This window comes from Nomia melanderi, unplaced genomic scaffold, assembly GCF_051020985.1.
Source record: "Nomia melanderi isolate GNS246 unplaced genomic scaffold, iyNomMela1 scaffold0427, whole genome shotgun sequence".
Taxonomy (NCBI): domain Eukaryota; kingdom Metazoa; phylum Arthropoda; class Insecta; order Hymenoptera; family Halictidae; genus Nomia; species Nomia melanderi.
In genome coordinates, this window is record NW_027475542.1 from 15,001 (window position 1) to 25,000 (window position 10,000).

The 10,000-nt window shown below is 36.8% G+C and overlaps 1 non-coding gene across 1 annotated transcript in view; it reads left to right on the forward strand.

Moving 5' to 3' along the window:
• The first annotated feature begins 9,728 nt into the window (after positions 1–9,728).
• LOC143176225 (small subunit ribosomal RNA) overlaps positions 9,729–10,000 on the forward strand; it is a 1,921-nt gene continuing 1,649 nt past the window's right edge. Inside the window, exon 1 of the ribosomal RNA XR_013000806.1 lies at positions 9,729–10,000. This exon is cut by the window's right edge and continues 1,649 nt beyond it. This is a non-coding gene — a ribosomal RNA (small subunit ribosomal RNA).

Consider the following 10,000-nt stretch of genomic DNA (forward strand, 5'->3'; position numbering starts at 1 on the left):
ATTTCGAGTACCTCGGATCGCCGGCTGGAATTACCGCACGGCCTGGACAGCTCGCATCGACCGATACATTTTTTCCATTTTCAGTGAAAAAAAAATTTTTGTCAATTTTCTCAACGTTAAAAACGTTAATAAACTGCGTTTTTATGCGTGGATTAAACATTAAAAAAATTTTGAAATATGTGATGAAAAAGTTTACTCTTGACCGTCGGGACTTAGAAAAATTTCGAGTACCCCGGATCGCCTGCTGGAATTACCGCACGGCCTGGATAGCCCGCATCGACCGATACATTTTTTCCATTTTCAGTGAAAAAAAAATTTTTGTCAATTTTCTCAACGTTAAAAACGTTAATAAACTGCGTTTTTATGCGTGGATTAAACATTAAAAAAATTTTGAAATATGTGATGAAAAAGTTTACTCTTGACCGTCGGGACTTAGAAAAATTTCGAGTACCCCGGATCGCCTGCTGGCATTACCGCACGGCCTGGACAGCACGCTCCGACGAATCGGTTTTTTCCATTTTTTCCGAAAAATAAATTTTTGTAATTTTTTTTAATGTCAAAAACGTTAATAAACGTCATGTTTACGCATGGATTAAACATTGAAATAATTTTAAAACGCTTATTAAAAAAGTTGGTGTCGACCGTGGGACTTAGAAAAATTTCGGGAAGTCCGATTCGCCTGCTGGAATTACCGCACGGCCTGGACAGCTCGCTCCGACGAATCGGTTTTTTCCATTTTTTCCGAAAAATAAATTTTTGTAATTTTTTTTAATGTTAAAAACGTTAATAAACGTCATGTTTACGCATGGATTAAACATTGAAATAATTTTAAAACGCTTATTAAAAAAGTTGGTGTCGACCGTGGGACTTAGAAAAATTTCGGGAAGTCCGATTCGCCTGCTGGAATTACCGCACGGGCTGGACACCTCGCTCCGACGAATCGGTTTTTTCCATTTTTTTTGAAAAATAAATTTTTGTAATTTTTTTTAATGTTAAAAACGTTAATAAACATCATGTTTACGCATGGATTAAACATTGAAATAATTTTAAAACGCTTATTAAAAAAGTTTACTCTTGACCGTGGGACTTAGAAAAATTTCGGGAAGTCCGATTCGCCTGCTGGAATTACCGCACGGGCTGGACACCTCGCTCCGACGAATCGGTTTTTTCCATTTTTTCCGAAAAATAAATTTTTGTAATTTTTTTTAACGTTAAAAACGTTAATAAACGTCATGTTTACGCATGGATTAAACATTGAAATAATTTTAAAACGCTTATTAAAAAAGTTGGTGTCGACCGTGGGACTTAGAAAAATTTCGGGAAGTCCGATTCGCCTGCTGGAATTACCGCACGGGCTGGACAGCTCGCTCCGACGAATCGGTTTTTTCCATTTTTTCCGAAAAATAAATTTTTGTAATTTTTTTTAACGTTAAAAACGTTAATAAACGTCATGTTTACGCATGGATTAAACATTGAAATAATTTTAAAACGCTTATTAAAAAAGTTGGTGTCGACCGTGGGACTTAGAAAAATTTCGGGAAGTCCGATTCGCCTGCTGGAATTACCGCACGGGCTGGACACCTCGCTCCGACGAATCGGTTTTTTCCATTTTTTTTGAAAAATAAATTTTTGTAATTTTTTTTAATGTTAAAAACGTTAATAAACATCATGTTTACGCATGGATTAAACATTGAAATAATTTTAAAACGCTTATTAAAAAAGTTTACTCTTGACCGTGGGACTTAGAAAAATTTCGGGAAGTCCGATTCGCCTGCTGGAATTACCGCACGGCCTGGACAGCTCGCATCGACCGATACATTTTTTCCATTTTCAGTGAAAAAAAAATTTTTGTCAATTTTCTCAACGTTAAAAACGTTAATAAACTGCGTTTTTATGCGTGGATTAAACATTAAAAAAATTTTGAAATATGTGATGAAAAAGTTTACTCTTGACCGTTCGGACTTAGAAAAATTTCGAGTACCTCGGATCGCCTGCTGGAATTACCGCACGGCCTGGACAGCCCGCATCGACCGATACATTTTTTCCATTTTCAGTGAAAAAAAAATTTTTGTCAATTTTCTCAACGTTAAAAACGTTAATAAACTGCGTTTTTATGCGTGGATTAAACATTAAAAAAATTTTGAAATATGTGATGAAAAAGTTTACTCTTGACCGTCGGGACTTAGAAAAATTTCGAGTACCCCGGATCGCCTGCTGGAATTACCGCACGGCCTGGATAGCCCGCATCGACCGATACATTTTTTCCATTTTCAGTGAAAAAAAAATTTTTGTCAATTTTCTCAACGTTAAAAACGTTAATAAACTGCGTTTTTATGCGTGGATTAAACATTAAAAAAATTTTGAAATATGTGATGAAAAAGTTTACTCTTGACCGTCGGGACTTAGAAAAATTTCGAGTACCCCGGATCGCCTGCTGGAATTACCGCACGGCCTGGATAGCCCGCATCGACCGATACATTTTTTCCATTTTCAGTGAAAAAAAAATTTTTGTCAATTTTCTCAACGTTAAAAACGTTAATAAACTGCGTTTTTATGCGTGGATTAAACATTAAAAAAATTTTGAAATATGTGATGAAAAAGTTTACTCTTGACCGTCGGGACTTAGAAAAATTTCGAGTACCCCGGATCGCCTGCTGGAATTACCGCACGGGCTGGACACCTCGCTCCGACGAATCGGTTTTTTCCATTTTTTCCGAAAAATAAATTTTTGTAATTTTTTTTAACGTTAAAAACGTTAATAAACGTCATGTTTACGCATGGATTAAACATTGAAATAATTTTAAAACGCTTATTAAAAAAGTTGGTGTCGACCGTGGGACTTAGAAAAATTTCGGGAAGTCCGATTCGCCTGCTGGAATTACCGCACGGGCTGGACACCTCGCTCCGACGAATCGGTTTTTTCCATTTTTTTTGAAAAATAAATTTTTGTAATTTTTTTTAATGTTAAAAACGTTAATAAACATCATGTTTACGCATGGATTAAACATTGAAATAATTTTAAAACGCTTATTAAAAAAGTTTACTCTTGACCGTGGGACTTAGAAAAATTTCGGGAAGTCCGATTCGCCTGCTGGAATTACCGCACGGGCTGGACACCTCGCTCCGACGAATCGGTTTTTTCCATTTTTTCCGAAAAATAAATTTTTGTAATTTTTTTTAACGTTAAAAACGTTAATAAACGTCATGTTTACGCATGGATTAAACATTGAAATAATTTTAAAACGCTTATTAAAAAAGTTGGTGTCGACCGTGGGACTTAGAAAAATTTCGGGAAGTCCGATTCGCCTGCTGGAATTACCGCACGGGCTGGACAGCTCGCTCCGACGAATCGGTTTTTTCCATTTTTTCCGAAAAATAAATTTTTGTAATTTTTTTTAACGTTAAAAACGTTAATAAACGTCATGTTTACGCATGGATTAAACATTGAAATAATTTTAAAACGCTTATTAAAAAAGTTGGTGTCGACCGTGGGACTTAGAAAAATTTCGGGAAGTCCGATTCGCCTGCTGGAATTACCGCACGGGCTGGACACCTCGCTCCGACGAATCGGTTTTTTCCATTTTTTTTGAAAAATAAATTTTTGTAATTTTTTTTAATGTTAAAAACGTTAATAAACATCATGTTTACGCATGGATTAAACATTGAAATAATTTTAAAACGCTTATTAAAAAAGTTTACTCTTGACCGTGGGACTTAGAAAAATTTCGGGAAGTCCGATTCGCCTGCTGGAATTACCGCACGGCCTGGACAGCTCGCATCGACCGATACATTTTTTCCATTTTCAGTGAAAAAAAAATTTTTGTCAATTTTCTCAACGTTAAAAACGTTAATAAACTGCGTTTTTATGCGTGGATTAAACATTAAAAAAATTTTGAAATATGTGATGAAAAAGTTTACTCTTGACCGTTCGGACTTAGAAAAATTTCGAGTACCTCGGATCGCCTGCTGGAATTACCGCACGGCCTGGACAGCCCGCATCGACCGATACATTTTTTCCATTTTCAGTGAAAAAAAAATTTTTGTCAATTTTCTCAACGTTAAAAACGTTAATAAACTGCGTTTTTATGCGTGGATTAAACATTAAAAAAATTTTGAAATATGTGATGAAAAAGTTTACTCTTGACCGTCGGGACTTAGAAAAATTTCGAGTACCCCGGATCGCCTGCTGGAATTACCGCACGGCCTGGATAGCCCGCATCGACCGATACATTTTTTCCATTTTCAGTGAAAAAAAAATTTTTGTCAATTTTCTCAACGTTAAAAACGTTAATAAACTGCACTCTTATGCACGGATTAAGCATTGAAAAATTTTTAAAACATGTAATAAAAAAGTTTATTCTTGACCGTTCGGACTTAGAAAAATTTCGAGTACCCCGGATCGCCTGCTGGAATTACCGCACGGCCTGGATAGCCCGCATCGACCGATACATTTTTTCCATTTTCAGTGAAAAAAAAATTTTTGTCAATTTTCTCAACGTTAAAAACGTTAATAAACTGCGTTTTTATGCGTGGATTAAACATTAAAAAAATTTTGAAATATGTGATGAAAAAGTTTACTCTTGACCGTCGGGACTTAGAAAAATTTCGAGTACCCCGGATCGCCTGCTGGAATTACCGCACGGGCTGGACACCTCGCTCCGACGAATCGGTTTTTTCCATTTTTTCCGAAAAATAAATTTTTGTAATTTTTTTTAACGTTAAAAACGTTAATAAACGTCATGTTTACGCATGGATTAAACATTGAAATAATTTTAAAACGCTTATTAAAAAAGTTGGTGTCGACCGTGGGACTTAGAAAAATTTCGGGAAGTCCGATTCGCCTGCTGGAATTACCGCACGGGCTGGACACCTCGCTCCGACGAATCGGTTTTTTCCATTTTTTTTGAAAAATAAATTTTTGTAATTTTTTTTAATGTTAAAAACGTTAATAAACATCATGTTTACGCATGGATTAAACATTGAAATAATTTTAAAACGCTTATTAAAAAAGTTTACTCTTGACCGTGGGACTTAGAAAAATTTCGGGAAGTCCGATTCGCCTGCTGGAATTACCGCACGGGCTGGACACCTCGCTCCGACGAATCGGTTTTTTCCATTTTTTCCGAAAAATAAATTTTTGTAATTTTTTTTAACGTTAAAAACGTTAATAAACGTCATGTTTACGCATGGATTAAACATTGAAATAATTTTAAAACGCTTATTAAAAAAGTTGGTGTCGACCGTGGGACTTAGAAAAATTTCGGGAAGTCCGATTCGCCTGCTGGAATTACCGCACGGGCTGGACAGCTCGCTCCGACGAATCGGTTTTTTCCATTTTTTCCGAAAAATAAATTTTTGTAATTTTTTTTAACGTTAAAAACGTTAATAAACGTCATGTTTACGCATGGATTAAACATTGAAATAATTTTAAAACGCTTATTAAAAAAGTTGGTGTCGACCGTGGGACTTAGAAAAATTTCGGGAAGTCCGATTCGCCTGCTGGAATTACCGCACGGGCTGGACACCTCGCTCCGACGAATCGGTTTTTTCCATTTTTTTTGAAAAATAAATTTTTGTAATTTTTTTTAATGTTAAAAACGTTAATAAACATCATGTTTACGCATGGATTAAACATTGAAATAATTTTAAAACGCTTATTAAAAAAGTTTACTCTTGACCGTGGGACTTAGAAAAATTTCGGGAAGTCCGATTCGCCTGCTGGAATTACCGCACGGCCTGGACAGCTCGCATCGACCGATACATTTTTTCCATTTTCAGTGAAAAAAAAATTTTTGTCAATTTTCTCAACGTTAAAAACGTTAATAAACTGCGTTTTTATGCGTGGATTAAACATTAAAAAAATTTTGAAATATGTGATGAAAAAGTTTACTCTTGACCGTTCGGACTTAGAAAAATTTCGAGTACCTCGGATCGCCTGCTGGAATTACCGCACGGCCTGGACAGCCCGCATCGACCGATACATTTTTTCCATTTTCAGTGAAAAAAAAATTTTTGTCAATTTTCTCAACGTTAAAAACGTTAATAAACTGCGTTTTTATGCGTGGATTAAACATTAAAAAAATTTTGAAATATGTGATGAAAAAGTTTACTCTTGACCGTCGGGACTTAGAAAAATTTCGAGTACCCCGGATCGCCTGCTGGAATTACCGCACGGCCTGGATAGCCCGCATCGACCGATACATTTTTTCCATTTTCAGTGAAAAAAAAATTTTTGTCAATTTTCTCAACGTTAAAAACGTTAATAAACTGCGTTTTTATGCGTGGATTAAACATTAAAAAAATTTTGAAATATGTGATGAAAAAGTTTACTCTTGACCGTCGGGACTTAGAAAAATTTCGAGTACCCCGGATCGCCTGCTGGAATTACCGCACGGCCTGGATAGCCCGCATCGACCGATACATTTTTTCCATTTTCAGTGAAAAAAAAATTTTTGTCAATTTTCTCAACGTTAAAAACGTTAATAAACTGCGTTTTTATGCGTGGATTAAACATTAAAAAAATTTTGAAATATGTGATGAAAAAGTTTACTCTTGACCGTCGGGACTTAGAAAAATTTCGAGTACCCCGGATCGCCTGCTGGAATTACCGCACGGGCTGGACACCTCGCTCCGACGAATCGGTTTTTTCCATTTTTTCCGAAAAATAAATTTTTGTAATTTTTTTTAACGTTAAAAACGTTAATAAACGTCATGTTTACGCATGGATTAAACATTGAAATAATTTTAAAACGCTTATTAAAAAAGTTGGTGTCGACCGTGGGACTTAGAAAAATTTCGGGAAGTCCGATTCGCCTGCTGGAATTACCGCACGGGCTGGACACCTCGCTCCGACGAATCGGTTTTTTCCATTTTTTCCGAAAAATAAATTTTTGTAATTTTTTTTAATGTTAAAAACGTTAATAAACGTCATGTTTACGCATGGATTAAACATTGAAATAATTTTAAAACGCTTATTAAAAAAGTTGGTGTCGACCGTGGGACTTAGAAAAATTTCGGGAAGTCCGATTCGCCTGCTGGAATTACCGCACGGGCTGGACACCTCGCTCCGACGAATCGGTTTTTTCCATTTTTTCCGAAAAATAAATTTTTGTAATTTTTTTTAACGTTAAAAACGTTAATAAACGTCATGTTTACGCATGGATTAAACATTGAAATAATTTTAAAACGCTTATTAAAAAAGTTGGTGTCGACCGTGGGACTTAGAAAAATTTCGGGAAGTCCGATTCGCCTGCTGGAATTACCGCACGGGCTGGACAGCTCGCTCCGACGAATCGGTTTTTTCCATTTTTTCCGAAAAATAAATTTTTGTAATTTTTTTTAACGTTAAAAACGTTAATAAACGTCATGTTTACGCATGGATTAAACATTGAAATAATTTTAAAACGCTTATTAAAAAAGTTGGTGTCGACCGTGGGACTTAGAAAAATTTCGGGAAGTCCGATTCGCCTGCTGGAATTACCGCACGGCCTGGACAGCTCGCTCCGACGAATCGGTTTTTTCCATTTTTTCCGAAAAATAAATTTTTGTAATTTTTTTTAATGTTAAAAACGTTAATAAACGTCATGTTTACGCATGGATTAAACATTGAAATAATTTTAAAACGCTTATTAAAAAAGTTGGTGTCGACCGTGGGACTTAGAAAAATTTCGGGAAGTCCGATTCGCCTGCTGGAATTACCGCACGGGCTGGACACCTCGCTCCGACGAATCGGTTTTTTCCATTTTTTCCGAAAAATAAATTTTTGTAATTTTTTTTAACGTTAAAAACGTTAATAAACGTCATGTTTACGCATGGATTAAACATTGAAATAATTTTAAAACGCTTATTAAAAAAGTTGGTGTCGACCGTGGGACTTAGAAAAATTTCGGGAAGTCCGATTCGCCTGCTGGAATTACCGCACGGGCTGGACAGCTCGCTCCGACGAATCGGTTTTTTCCATTTTTTCCGAAAAATAAATTTTTGTAATTTTTTTTAACGTTAAAAACGTTAATAAACGTCATGTTTACGCATGGATTAAACATTGAAATAATTTTAAAACGCTTATTAAAAAAGTTGGTGTCGACCGTGGGACTTAGAAAAATTTCGGGAAGTCCGATTCGCCTGCTGGAATTACCGCACGGGCTGGACACCTCGCTCCGACGAATCGGTTTTTTCCATTTTTTTTGAAAAATAAATTTTTGTAATTTTTTTTAATGTTAAAAACGTTAATAAACATCATGTTTACGCATGGATTAAACATTGAAATAATTTTAAAACGCTTATTAAAAAAGTTTACTCTTGACCGTGGGGACTTAGAAAAATTCCGGCTTGCACGGATTCGACCACTCTGTTTTTCGGAGTTTCTGAGAAAAATAAATTTTTGTAATTTTTTTCATTATGATTTCTGAGTTCTCCCAGTAGTTTAATGTAAGGATTAAGCATTTAAAAATTTTTAAATCGAATATTAAAAAAGTTTACTCTTGCAATTTTTGGAAAAAAAAAATTCTAAAAAATTTTTCTTTCGGTGGAAACTAACGTTTAATATGTACAATAACGATTTATCGAATAAAAATCGTATGTTAATATATGTTCGAATCGACCATAGTTTCAGCGGCTAAGTACCAGCAGCCCGGCCGGTTGGTCTGTACGCGCGGCAGTTTACCACCATAAGCGCCCGTGCTGAGCGGCCGGCGCCGCGGTCGTCGCGGCCGCCCGTTTGGTTACTATAAGAGAGCACGTCGGTTCGAGCGGACCGGTCGGCGCAGCGGCGGGCGAGCGGCTATTCTACGATCTCGGTCGAGAAGCAGTCGTTCAGCTCCTCGAGGTCCATTCCTCGACTGTTCTGTACCGCGTTCCGTTGCGAATTTTTCTCTACACAGCATGACCACGGGTCGGTGTCTCAGACCGAATGGCCCTTATGTGGTAAGCCCAGAATGTTGGGTTGGATACAACGTATATTCGTTATACTTGTACGACTCTCACATCAACTCTCAGAAACCCAAAAGGGGTTTTCTATCCGAGCGAAAATATATTTTTCGTATACAAAAATTTAATGGCAAAGACCAAACGAAATACTACACACAAAAAGGGGCGACGAACAAAAATTGTTCGAATGAAATATAATATATACATATAAAATTGAGGTGTCCTAAGAGAGAAATACATAAACTAAGAGGTATATATTATAAGAAATATATATTATTTCTGGGCAAAGAAGAGAGAACGAAAAGAAGAGTATGATCTTTAACGCGAGGGCCTCGACATGGGTACGCCTAGCATGGTTCGCGCTTTCTCGATATGTCCAGCATGTTAACGTACGCGGTCTTCGGACTTCGTGCGTTATGTCCGTGCTTACACGATGGAGAGCGCTCGAGCATACGTGCTTACAAACCTGAAAGTCGATGTGACATCCGAGATTCTTTTTCTTCTAAAAAGATCTCGGAGAGATACACGGGAGAGTTTGAAATTTTTGGAGGTCCTCCTGATGTATATGCGCGGATATACCCATGTGGTAATTCGTGCGGAGTTGGTAATCTAATAGTGGAGCGAAATTTACCAACTCGAAAGAGAAGAGAGAAGAGAGTAGAGAGAAGAGAGAGGAGAAAGAGAACTGTCTTAAAGACGAGAAAAAGTATCGTCGATCCGACTCTTAAGGGGAGAGAGTCGGCGACTAAGATATATATATACATACATATTTTTGCTTCGTATGATGAAAATTTACTCGAAGCTCCCTGGTTGATCCTGCCAGTAGTCATATGCTTGTCTCAAAGATTAAGCCATGCATGTCTCAGTACATGCCGTATTAAGGTGAAACCGCGAATGGCTCATTAAATCAGTTATGGTTCCTTAGATCGTACCCACATTTACTTGGATAACTGTGGTAATTCTAGAGCTAATACATGCAAAACAGAGTTCCGACCAGAGATGGTAGGAACGCTTTTATTAGATCAAAACCAATCGGTGGCGGGCGTTTACGTTCGTCCATCGTTTGCTTTGGTGA